This window comes from Elephas maximus, chromosome 15 (assembly GCF_024166365.1).
Source record: "Elephas maximus indicus isolate mEleMax1 chromosome 15, mEleMax1 primary haplotype, whole genome shotgun sequence".
Lineage (NCBI taxonomy): Eukaryota > Metazoa > Chordata > Mammalia > Proboscidea > Elephantidae > Elephas > Elephas maximus.
Window position 1 is genome coordinate 28,119,068 of NC_064833.1, and position 11,944 is coordinate 28,131,011.

Sequence of the window (11,944 nt, forward strand, 5' to 3'; positions counted from 1 at the left end):
AGTGATTATGCCTATGTTGTTGTTGTGTGCGGTCCAGTTGATTCCAGCTCATGGTGACCCTATAGGACAGAGTAGAAGAACTGCCCCACAGGGTTTCCAAGCAGCAGCTGGTTTATTCAAACTGCCATCCTTTTAGTTAGTAGCCTGAGCTCTTGACCACAATTATACCTATCCAAAACTCAAAACCCATTGCCGTCGAGTCAATTCTGACTCATAGTGACCCTATAGGACAGAGCGGAACTCCCCCGTAGAGTTTCTAAGGAGCGCCTGCTGGATTTGAACTGCTAAACTTTTGGTTAGCAGCCATAGCTGTTAACCACTATGCCATCAGGGTTTCCAGTATGCCTATAGAACATTTTAAAATGTATCTTTTGATAACAATTTGATAAAATAAATTAAGTAGTTATGATACAATTGAATTGATTATACAGATATTGTGTATATATATATATATATACATATGTATGTGTGTGTGTGTATAAGGAGCCCTGATGGCACAGTGGTTAAAACAATTGACTGCTAACCAAAAGGTCAAAGGTTTGAAACCACCAGTGGCTCTGAGGAAGGAAGATGTGGCAATCTGCTTCCATTGAGATTTATAGCCTCAGAAACCCTATGGGGTCACGATGAGTTGAAATCGATTCTATGGCAGTAGGTTTTATGAATACACACACACACCCACATACTTATACATGCATATAATTTACATTCACAAAAGCAGCCATGTTTTATATATATAACTAATATTATAAACATTAATATTTTCAGACATGTCTATTAATGCACAGCTTTTCATTTAAAAAAATGAAAGAATAGTTTGCAAATCTATTTTTATGAAAATATTTTGCCTGGAATAAGGAATTGTGAAGCCACATACAATCAAACTAGTATTGGCCAGGTCCATAAAATCATAAAATAGAGTTTTTTAGTCTTAGTTTAATTTTAGTACATAAAGGATCAAAGTTATATCAGTGTATTTAACAATGAAAACTAGGACACTAATTGTTCCTCAATCCATTACAACTGTGAGAACAGACATATTCCCCATTCTGTAAGGGGGTAAAATAGTTTGTGACATAGCAATCTCAAAATGAAAATAGCGTTCATGCCCCTGAAAATGCTACCCTTCCTTTTTACTTTCCATAATTGGGTTATCATAATAACATTTCTGGTTAAATCTCTAAGCTGCTATCCATTTTGGCTTATGCTGATATTCTTATTTAACTTCTTGCAAAAGTAGAAATTTCACTTAAAAAAAAACTGTGAAGACTAGAATTTACTTATACACATAATCAGTTAAAATATTTACTAGGTGTATACTACATAGCAGAATCTCTGATATTTAATGGGGATAGAACCCTTGGAGTCAAGATCTATGGCTTCTTAGGGTTTGTAATGTAATGGAGGAAACACGTAGTATGCAGTTGTAATTACGATGTGATACATGGTAGAAAGGAAAAAAAAAAAAATGGGAGTCTATGACAGAAATTGAGTGACCAGGGTATACAGCCAGGGAGAATTTCTCTGAGGAGCTGGCATTTTCTCTGAGTTATGAAGGAATGAGAGGGTATTAAGTGAAAAGTACAGGAAGATGATTTTAGGCAGAAGGAATGGCATGTACTCTTGTGGCAGAAAAACATTTGGGAAGTTGGATAAACTAAAAGAGGCTACTATGGTAAGGTCACTCTAAATGAGAATAAAGAAAAGCAGGACTGGCTGAAAAAATACCCACTGGACACTCATGCAGAGCCCTCTTAAGCTGTAGGAAAAGGTTTGGATTTTTTCTGAGGGTAATGAGGAATAAGCCAAAATTTTTAAAAAATAAAGAGAGAGAATTCTATTCTATACCTTAATTCATGGAAATTGAATTTGGTAATTTGTAAGCACATTCAACTACCCTGACTTTCTAAGATTGGGATAGTATAAATAATTAGCTGATTATAATTGCAGTTGGCAAGTCAGAGATTCTGCGAATGCATGAGACAATGTTTGGAAAGTTAATAAAGGCAGTGAGTTCGTTGCTTGGTTGGTAAGAACAGTCTGGGAAGGTAAGAGTACTTTCACTTTGTAGCATTTGAATCTCTTACAAGATGATTGAACAATATATTATTTGTTTAATTAAAAATAGACTTAAAGAATGTCTGAGAATATCTACCAAGATGGCCATGATGCTAATTCACAGAAGAAAATGTTTGAAGGAGGTGATTTTATTAGATTGCAAGGAGTTTATTTACAGATTCAATCAATCAATCCACAAGCATTTATTTTTGAATATTCAAGATATCAAGGTATTCAAACTGTAAAATCATATTTTCATAAATCTCAGAATAATCATCAGTATGGTGAAGTATACTGTTAAAATATTGTATTTACTGCATCGAATGGGAGTACACATTTACCAAACTTTCCATGTGTGAGAGGAAAGTGAGCACACTGCAAGTTTCACAAATATAAAACACCTTCAAAGTATGCAATAATCTCTACCCAGAAACAATTGGGGTGCCCTAGTATGTTCTTTTCTAGTCTCTCTCTTTTTTTTTTTTTGAAAGTGAAGTATGTTGTTCAAATATATCTTGAAATAAATTGGTGTGCTCTTTCACCATGAACATGATGCAATGAATATTGTCGTGATCTCTCCAAGATATATTACCCACATACCCATTTCTAACAATAGCTTTAAGTTTCTAGACATTCAGTTTAAGTGTTCCCCCAGGGGGTTGTTGTTATAGATACATTAACGCATGTACATTTACTGAAGTTGTGGTAAATATTTCATTAATGTTTTATTTTGCAATTTTGTTAATTGTGATTAGACATTGTTCACTAAACATTAGTGTTTTATTCTCTCTATTGGGAACATTTGGATATATTTGTACAATAATTTCTTTTTATAGGTTTATGTGAGCTAATTATCCATTGTATTCATTATAAATCCATAATCAGAAACCTTATATTGGGCCTTCAATACTCCCTTTCATTCTAACATTTCTAAATAGCTCACTTTAGAAATAATTTTATTATTTTAATATTTTTCACTCATACTGTGAACACTCTAATTCTTCTCCCTCAGCTAATGACCTAACTTCACACAGATTAAATAGAAGCTGACACATTGTAACTTCTTCAAATTTCCAATACCATAGCAACAAACTAATTGTATGCTTTTCTATTTTTCTACCTTTACCTCATGCTATTAAAACGAGAATACACTTTTCTACTTTTCAAAAGCCAATTCTCTCACCTGTACTCTGGATCCTTTCCATAACCTGTCTTTACTTCTTGCTTTCCTTGAATATTAAAACTTACCCTCTCTTCTGGGTCATTTCCATGAAAATTCAAAAGCGCTCCAGGTGCTTCACTTTTTAAACAAACATGAACGTTCTAAATCAACTCTTTTGTTTGCCAACTTACTCTACTTGTACCCAAACCAAAAAACACCCAAACCAGTCGCTCTCTAGTCAGTTCAGACTAATGGCGACCCCGCTCGTGTCAGAGTAAAACTGTGTTCCACTGGTTTTCAATGGTTGATTTTTTCAGGAGGAGATTTCCAGGCCTTTCTTCCCAGGAGTCTCTGGTGGGCTCAAATCCTTAAACTTTTGGTTAGCAGCCTAGTGTGTTACCAATCTGCAACACACAGGACTCCTATCTGTATACTAAATCCCTCCTTTATTTCCACATACACAAACATTCTTTTCTAAATCTATTCCAATTATGTATCCATCTCCAATGTATCACCAATACTTCCATGATGCTAATTCTAAGGGTAAAACTTTCTTTTCAAAACAAACTCTTGCTTTTTTTTTTTTTTTCCTCTCCTTGGTTCTGAAGGTGAACATGTCTATTTATGTATTTATTTTCACATTTCTTTGGGAGATTCTTCCCATTTTAACTTTTGTGACACAGCATCTGTTTATAATGTGTCTAAATATAGAATTACAAAGATATCTAATGTAAATAATTGAGAGTATTTTAGGTAATTCATAGTTGGTGGAATTTTATTTGTTTAAGTACATTATTTTGTTTGAAAACTCCTTTTCATACTCTGCAAGACTAATTTTCTCAAGTATTTGCTTTTTTTTATTTATGGCTATAGGACCTTTTTAGTCTGTAGATCACTCACCTACTTAGGAAAATGTTTCCAAATAGTAGCACAAAATTTTGATTTCTATTTTCTTCATACTTTTTCAAAATACTTTAAAAAGAACTTTGTGCTTTAGTGCACTTTCAAGAATTTTTAATGAATATTTTACAAGAGTGCAACTTTATTTGATGTTTTGGACTCATTTCATAAGACGACCACATTAGTTAAATTGATAAATGTTCGCCTAATTTAGCCTGGTTGGCATGTAGTCATACTGTAAATCTGTCTGTGAGGTGGGTCTCTCTAAAATTAAATAGGTTGATTACTATCTCCTGAGAATCATAAAGTATTTTACTGTGGATGCATAAATGCCATTTGATGAAGACTAACATGTAGCAGTATAAAAATTGCCTTTGTCTAATGATGCTTATAATTAGGCATCTCAAAAATTGTTATGTTTTTTAATAATGTGACTGTACAAAATTAATAGTGAGTAATAGCATTTAATGGATGTAGGCTTTTAAGCTTTTTGCTCTTGCAAATTCACTTTTTATTGAATTATCACAGAGTATCAGAACTTCATTCTTCTTCAACAAAGTATACATTAGCTGCTAATAGAAATATAAAGGGGATCATGACATTGAAAGGACATGAAATGTGAAGACAAAAGATCTGATAAAAACTCTGAGTGTTGCATTTAGGTACCACTGGATCACTTCATTTACATATCTAAACTTTAAATCCTTCATCTGCAAAATGTGAACTCATGGAGTTTGAAACAATGAGTTAGCAGAAGGAGGAGGAGGAGGAAGAGAAGGGTTGGTTATACTATAACCAAATGTAAGAAATGTTGGCACTGATTGCATGTTGGGAAATGAGGTAAGATTATCAGCCTGCATTTATAAATCCTAAAATGTCTAGAAAATCCTATAGTTTATAAAGATGAAGTTCCAATTAAAAAAAAAATCTATTGTTTAATTTCTTTAAGTAGCTTTGAATTCAATAAACACAGTGTGAAGAAATATGTGCCTTAGTTAAAAAAACTCAGGGGGTAGTTTTAAAAAAATAAGCGTAGCCTACATACTTACCAATTTCCTGAAGCTCACAGGGACTTACATGAAGTGAGGTTGTATCACATAAATGATACCATCATTACAGAGCCCTGGGAGTCACTGGTGGTGAGTCAGTTTCTTCCTCAACATCTGCTTTCTGCTCAAGGCCTGAAATGGGCAGGACACTTAATGTGAGTTGAGCCCACATATACAGGAATTGACTGTGCATTTCCCAAGTTTGAGGTATGAAGCCCTTTTTGTAATGTTTTTTCAGTTGTGTCCATGCCTGTCTCCTTGTAGACCTTTTTGGTTTTTTTTTTACTCTCATCTAGTGGTGGTTAGGTGGCTCAGTGGTTAAGGGTTGGCTGCTGATCAAAAGGTCAGCAGTTCGAATCCACCAGTCACTCTTGGGAAACCCTATGGGACAGTTCTACTCTGTCCTAGAGGGCCACTATGAGTTGGAATCACTTGGTAGCAATGGACTCTCATTTAGCATCTAAATCAGAAGGATTTTACATCAGGAGTGCCAAGACCTGACAATTATTTCTGTCTTTTAATAATTAAGGTGCAGTGTCTAACAGCTATGGCTGCTCTCCAAAAAAGGTCAGCAGTTTGAACCCAACAGCCAGTCGCTCTTTGGAAACCTCATGGGGCAGCTCTGTCGTATAGAGTTGCTATGAGTTGGAATCGACTAAATGGCAACAAGTTTTTTTTTTTTTTTTTTTTGGTTTTGGGGGTGCAGTGGTTAAGTGCTCAACTGCCAACTCAAAGGTCAGCAATTGGAACCCATTAGCTGCTCCATGGGAGAAATATGTGGCAGTCTGCTTCTGTGAAGAGTACAGCCTTGGAAATGCTATGGAGCAGTTCTACTCTGTCCTAAAGGGTCACTATGAGTCAGAATGACAACGGGTTATGGGTTGCTCTATAGAGAACTGATTGGTGGGGATGGTGTAGGAGGAAGTGTGAAAACTACGTGGCCAGTTAGAAACTAAGTGCAGTGATCAAGTGAAAGACAAAGATGGATTGGAAAAGCGTTGTAAGAGTTAGCAGCCATAACTCTTAACCACTGAGCCACCAGGGCTCCAAAATATCTTTAATCATGACCAAATCTGTCAAAAGTAGCTCCCACAATGCAGAAATTTTACATCGGTCCAATAATATTTTAAAGTTAAAAATGGGACCTGGATTAGGTGGGGCAATCTAAAAAGTAAGGAGGAGGGATAGAACAGAAATTCCAAAAGGATGACATTAGTAATAAGAGGTTCCTGGCTGTTGTGGCTGTTTTTCTGGGGTATCCCATAAATGTAAACAACATGAAAGTAGAGAAATCTTACACATCCGTGCTGTCTTGTATGAAGCTTTGTAATAGAAAGGCATTGCTTCATACACTGATTCTGTTGTTAAACATTGACTCAGTTCCCTGATATACAGAATGGAGATAACATTAATAACTTCACAGAGTGGTTAAAAAAATTCAGTACGCAAATTGTCAAACAAGACGCGTGGCAGGAAATATGTGTTCAATAGATTTCTTTCTCTACATTTCCTTTTCTGAGAAAAATGCAGTGCAACAAATATTCGATGATATTCAATGAGTTCATGCATCTTTTAAGGGTTTTCTTTGTCAGAGACTTCAGGAACGCACCAGTAGTAGAACAAAATCAGCTATCACCTGATTTCAACAGGTGAGACAGCCTACCATGAGAAACTGATAGGTATCTCCATGAACAAGGTTAATAGGGACTGTTAGAGGATTTTGACTTGTGTTATGTGATTTCTGAGATGGTCCAAGGAGTATGTTATTTTTCTAGATAGGATGCCCTCCAGAAACTGGGTCAATCTATTGATTATCTTAATAATTTTTATAAAATAGGCGAGAGGAATTAAGTGAGAAATAAACTATGATTGGTAGAGAGGCAGAAGTTACTCATCTTAGCCGGGTTGGGGTGGGGTGGATGTTAGACCATTTTTGAGGTTTGGACAATGGTTTAGGTTTTTTTTGTGCTCTTATTATTATAAATCCATTGTCAGTGAGTCTATTCTGACTCATAGTGGCCCTATTATGGAGCCCTGGTGGTGCAGTGGTTAAGAGCTTGGCTGCTAATCAAAAGGTCAGCAGTTCAAATCTACCAGTGACTTCTTGGAAACTCTGTGGTGCAGTTTTACTCTGTCCTATAGGGTTGCTATGAGTTGCAATCAACTTGAAGGTAACAGGTATATGGTATATGAGTCATTATTATGGGGTGGGCTTATTTTTGTCTTACTCGATCATAGCCAAAGAGTGACCTTGTCTACTTTGGGTTCTCTGTACACATTGCTACAGGAGCACACTATAACTGAACTACCCTAGTCAGGACAGCTCAGCTGGCTGCTGTCAGGGGATACTTTTGTTCTTTGCCATGTACTGTGTCCCTATAAGATGGTTTAAAAAGTGTAAGTGCTTAGGCCATGTGAGAGCAAAAGTAAGAAATTTTAAAATCACCCACTGCCATACAATCTAAAGAATATGCAAAACATTTTAACACACAGATTGATTCAATTAATGTCTGGTTGACAAATATAAATAGATATACAAATAGATACATAACTATAAATTACATCCCCCAAGTGTCTGTCAGTTTGTCTGACTGTGGGCGCCTGCATGTTGTTGTGATGCTGGAAGCTGTGCCACCGGTTTTCGGATACCAAAAGGGTCACCCATGGCAGACAAGTTTCAGCTAAGCTTCCAGACTGAGACTAGGAAGAAGGACCCGACAACCTACTTCTGAAAAGCATTAGCCAGTGAAAACCTTATAAATAGCAGCAGAACATTGGTATAGTGCTAGAAGATGAGCCCTCCAGGTTGGAAGGCATTCAAAATACGACTGGGGAAGACTTGCATCCTCAAAGTAGAGTCAACTCTAATGACAAGGATGGAGTCAAGCTTTTGGGACCTTCATTTGCTGATGTGACAAGAGTCAAAATGAGAAGAAAGAGCTGCAAACATCCATTAAAAATCAGAACATGGAATGTACAAAGTATAAATCTAGGAAAATTGGAAATCATCAAAAATGAAATGAAAAGCATAAACATTGTTATCCTAGGCATTAGTGAGCTGAAATAGACTGGTTTTGGTCATTTTAAACTGGACAATCATATAGCCTACTGTGCTGGGAATGACAACTAGAAGAGGAATGGTGTTGCATTCATCCTCAAAAAGAACATTTCAAGATCTATCCTGAAGTACAGCACTGTCAGTGATAGGAAAATATACATATGCCTTTAAGGAAGACTAGTTAATACGACTAATACTCATATTTACACACCAACCACTGAGGCCAAAGATGAAGAAATTGAAGATTTTACAAGCTTCTGCAGACTGAAATTGATCGAAGATATAATCAGGGTGCATTGATAATTACAGGTGATTGGAATGCGAAAGTTAGAAAAAAAAGAAGGGGTGGTAGCTAGAAAATATGGCCTTGGTGATAAAAATAATGCTGGAGATTGAATGATAGAATTTTGCAAGACCAACTTTTTCTTTGCAAATATCTTTTCACCAACATGGACAGTGACTATACACATGAACCTGGCCAGATGGAATACACAGAAATCAAATCAACTACATCTGTGGAAAGAGGTGATAGAAAAGCTCAATATCATCAGTGAAAATAAGGCCAGAAGCTGACCACGGAACAGACCATCAATTGCTCATATGCAAGTTCAAACTGAAAATGAAGAAAATTCGAGCAAGTCCACGAGAGCCAAAGTATGACCTTGAGTATATCCCACCTGAATTTAGAGACCATCTCAAGAACAGATTTAATGCATTGAACACTAGTGACTGAAGACCAGACGAGTAGTGGAATGACATCAAGGACAACATACATGAAGAAAGCAAGAGGTTATTAAAAAGACAGGAAAGAAAGAAAAGACCAAAATGGATGTCAGAAGAGACTCTGAAACTTGCTTTTGAACGTCAAGCAGCTAAAGCAAAAGGTAGAAATGATGAAGTAAAAGAAATGAACAGAAGATTTCAAAGGGCAGCTTGAGAACACAAAGTAAAGTATTATATTGACATGTGCAAAGAGCTGGAGATAGAAAACCAAAAGAGGAAGACACTAGGCATTTTCCAAGCTGAAAGAACTGAAGAAAAAATTCAAGCCTCGAGTTGCAATAGTGAAGGATTCTATGGGGAAAATATTAAATGAGGCAGGAACCATCAAAAGAAGATGGAAAGAATACACAGAGTCATTATATCAAAAAGAATTGGTTGTCTTTCAACCATTCCAAGAGATAGCATATGATCAGAAACTGATGGTACTGAAGGAAGAAGTCCAAGCTGCCCTAAAGGCATTGGTGAAAAACAAGGCTCCAGGAATTGACGGAATATCAATTGAGATGTTTCAACAAATGGATGCAACACTGGAAGTGCTCACTTGTCTATGCCAAGAAATTTGAAAGACAGCTACCTGGCCAACTGACTGGAAGAGATCCAAATTTATGCCTATTCCCAAGAAAGGTGATCCAATCAAATGTGGGAATTATCACACAATAACATTAATATCACAAACAAGTAAAATTTTGCTGAAGATCATTCAAAAGCAGTTGTAGCAGTATATTAACAGGAAACTGCCAGAAATTCAAGACGAATTAAGAAGAGAATATGGAACCCAGGATATCATTGCTGATGTCAGATGGATCCTGGCTTAAAGCAGAGAATGCCCAAAAGATGTTTACCTGTATTTTATTGACTACGAAAAGGCACTGGACTGTGAATCATAACAAATTATGGATAACATTGTGAAGAATGGGAATTCCAGAACACTTAATTGTGCTCATGAAGAACCTGTACATGCATCAAGAGGAAGTTGTTTGGACAGAACAAGGGGATACTGAGTGGTTTAAAGTTAGGAAAGGTGTGAGTCAGTGTTGTATCTTTTCACCATACCTAGTTATTCTGCATGCTGAGCGAATATTCCAAGAAGCTGGACTATATGAAGAAGAATGGGGCATCAGGATTGGAGGAAGACTCATTAACAACCCGCGTTATGCAGATGACACAACATTGCTTCCTGAAAGTGAAGAGGACTTTAAGCACTTACTAACGAAGATCAAAAACTGTAGACTTCAGTATGGATTACGCCTCAACATAAAGAAAAAAAAAAAAATACTCACAACTGGACCAATAAGCAACATCATGATAAATAAAGAAAAGTTTGAAATTGTCAAGGATTTCATTTTACTTGGATCGACAATCAACACCCATGGAAGCAGCAGTCAAGAAAGCAAAAGACGCATTGCATTGAGCAAATCAGCTGCAAAAGACCTGTTTAAGGTGTTGAGAAGCAAAGATGTCACCTCGAAGACTAAGGTGCACTTGTATGGTATTTTCATGTTTTCGATTGCATCATATGCATGTGAAAGCTGGACAATGAATAAGGAAAACCGAAGAAGAATTGATGCCTTCGAATTTTGGTGTTGGTGAAGAATATTGAATATGTTATGGAATGCCAAAGGACCAACAAATCTGTCTTGGAAGAGTTACAACCAGAATTCACCTTAGAAGCAAGGATAGCGAGGCTGCATCTTACATACTTTGGGCATGTTATCAGGAGGGATCAGTCCCTGGAGAAAGACATCATGCTTGGTAAAGTAGTGGGTCAGCAAAAAAGAGGAAGACCCTCAAAGAGCTAGATTGACACAGTGGCTGCAACAGTGGGCTTAAGCATAACAGCTATTGTGAGCATGGCGTAGGACTGGGCAATGTTTCGTTCTGTGGTACATAGGGTCGTTATGTGTCTGAATCGACTCGACAGCACCTAATAACAATAACAACAATAATTACATATAACATAAACCTATGTTGAATTTAAATATATATTACAATCATAATTCAAAAATTTAGTTAAAAAGTAGCCACTTAAGTTTAGAAATACACAAAAGATGTAGATGCAAATACTATCTATCCTTGCTTTTTAGTCTTTTATTTTACCTATATATTAAATATCTGTAAAAGCACTCCGCATTTTGAGAAAAAGCCTGCAAACAGTTTATATTTTTTCTGTGTTTTAAAACTCGAGTTTTTCCATGTACAACCAACACTTGAAATCTGTCCTATTCAGTTGCTGCCTGACTTTTTGGCCCAGTTTCTGTAGAAATATAAGATCAGATGGGTTAATAAAGGGAAAGAATCTTTTTTTTTTTTTTTTAAGATGGCTCTGTTTCAGATTCTTACTTTCCGATATTTAACAAACCAGCATCCAATTCCCTTGTAAGAAAAGCCAAATTAAACCGAAAAAATATCCCTTATGTTTCTGCAATACTTTTATAAATATTTCTTATAAAGATCACCAATCTTCTGGGGAGCAAAAACACTTTTAGTATGATCTGTTCTAACAGTTGAGATTTTAGGATGCAGCTCTGGTGGCAGAGTGGTGAAGAAATAAGGCTGCTAACCAAAAGGTTGGCAGTTCGAATCCACCAGCCACTCTTTGGAAACCCTATGGGGCAGTTCTACTCTGTCCTACAGGGTCACTATGAGTCGGAATCGACTTGATGGCAATGAGTTTTGTAAAAAAAAAAAAAAAAAAGAACAGTAGATAGTCTAGATCCTGTGGGGATAAAACTTTTTTACTCTCCTCAAAAGGGGAGGACAGAATACTGCTGAATGAATGTTTGTCATCACTGATTCGCTCACACCAAAATAAACCAATTTCTTTATTCCCATTCAAACCAGAAAAAACTGATTAAGCCATTAAATATCTACTTATTAGGTAGGTGACTCTATTATTATTATTTTATTGGAGGTTAGTGAGTGCAGGAAAATATG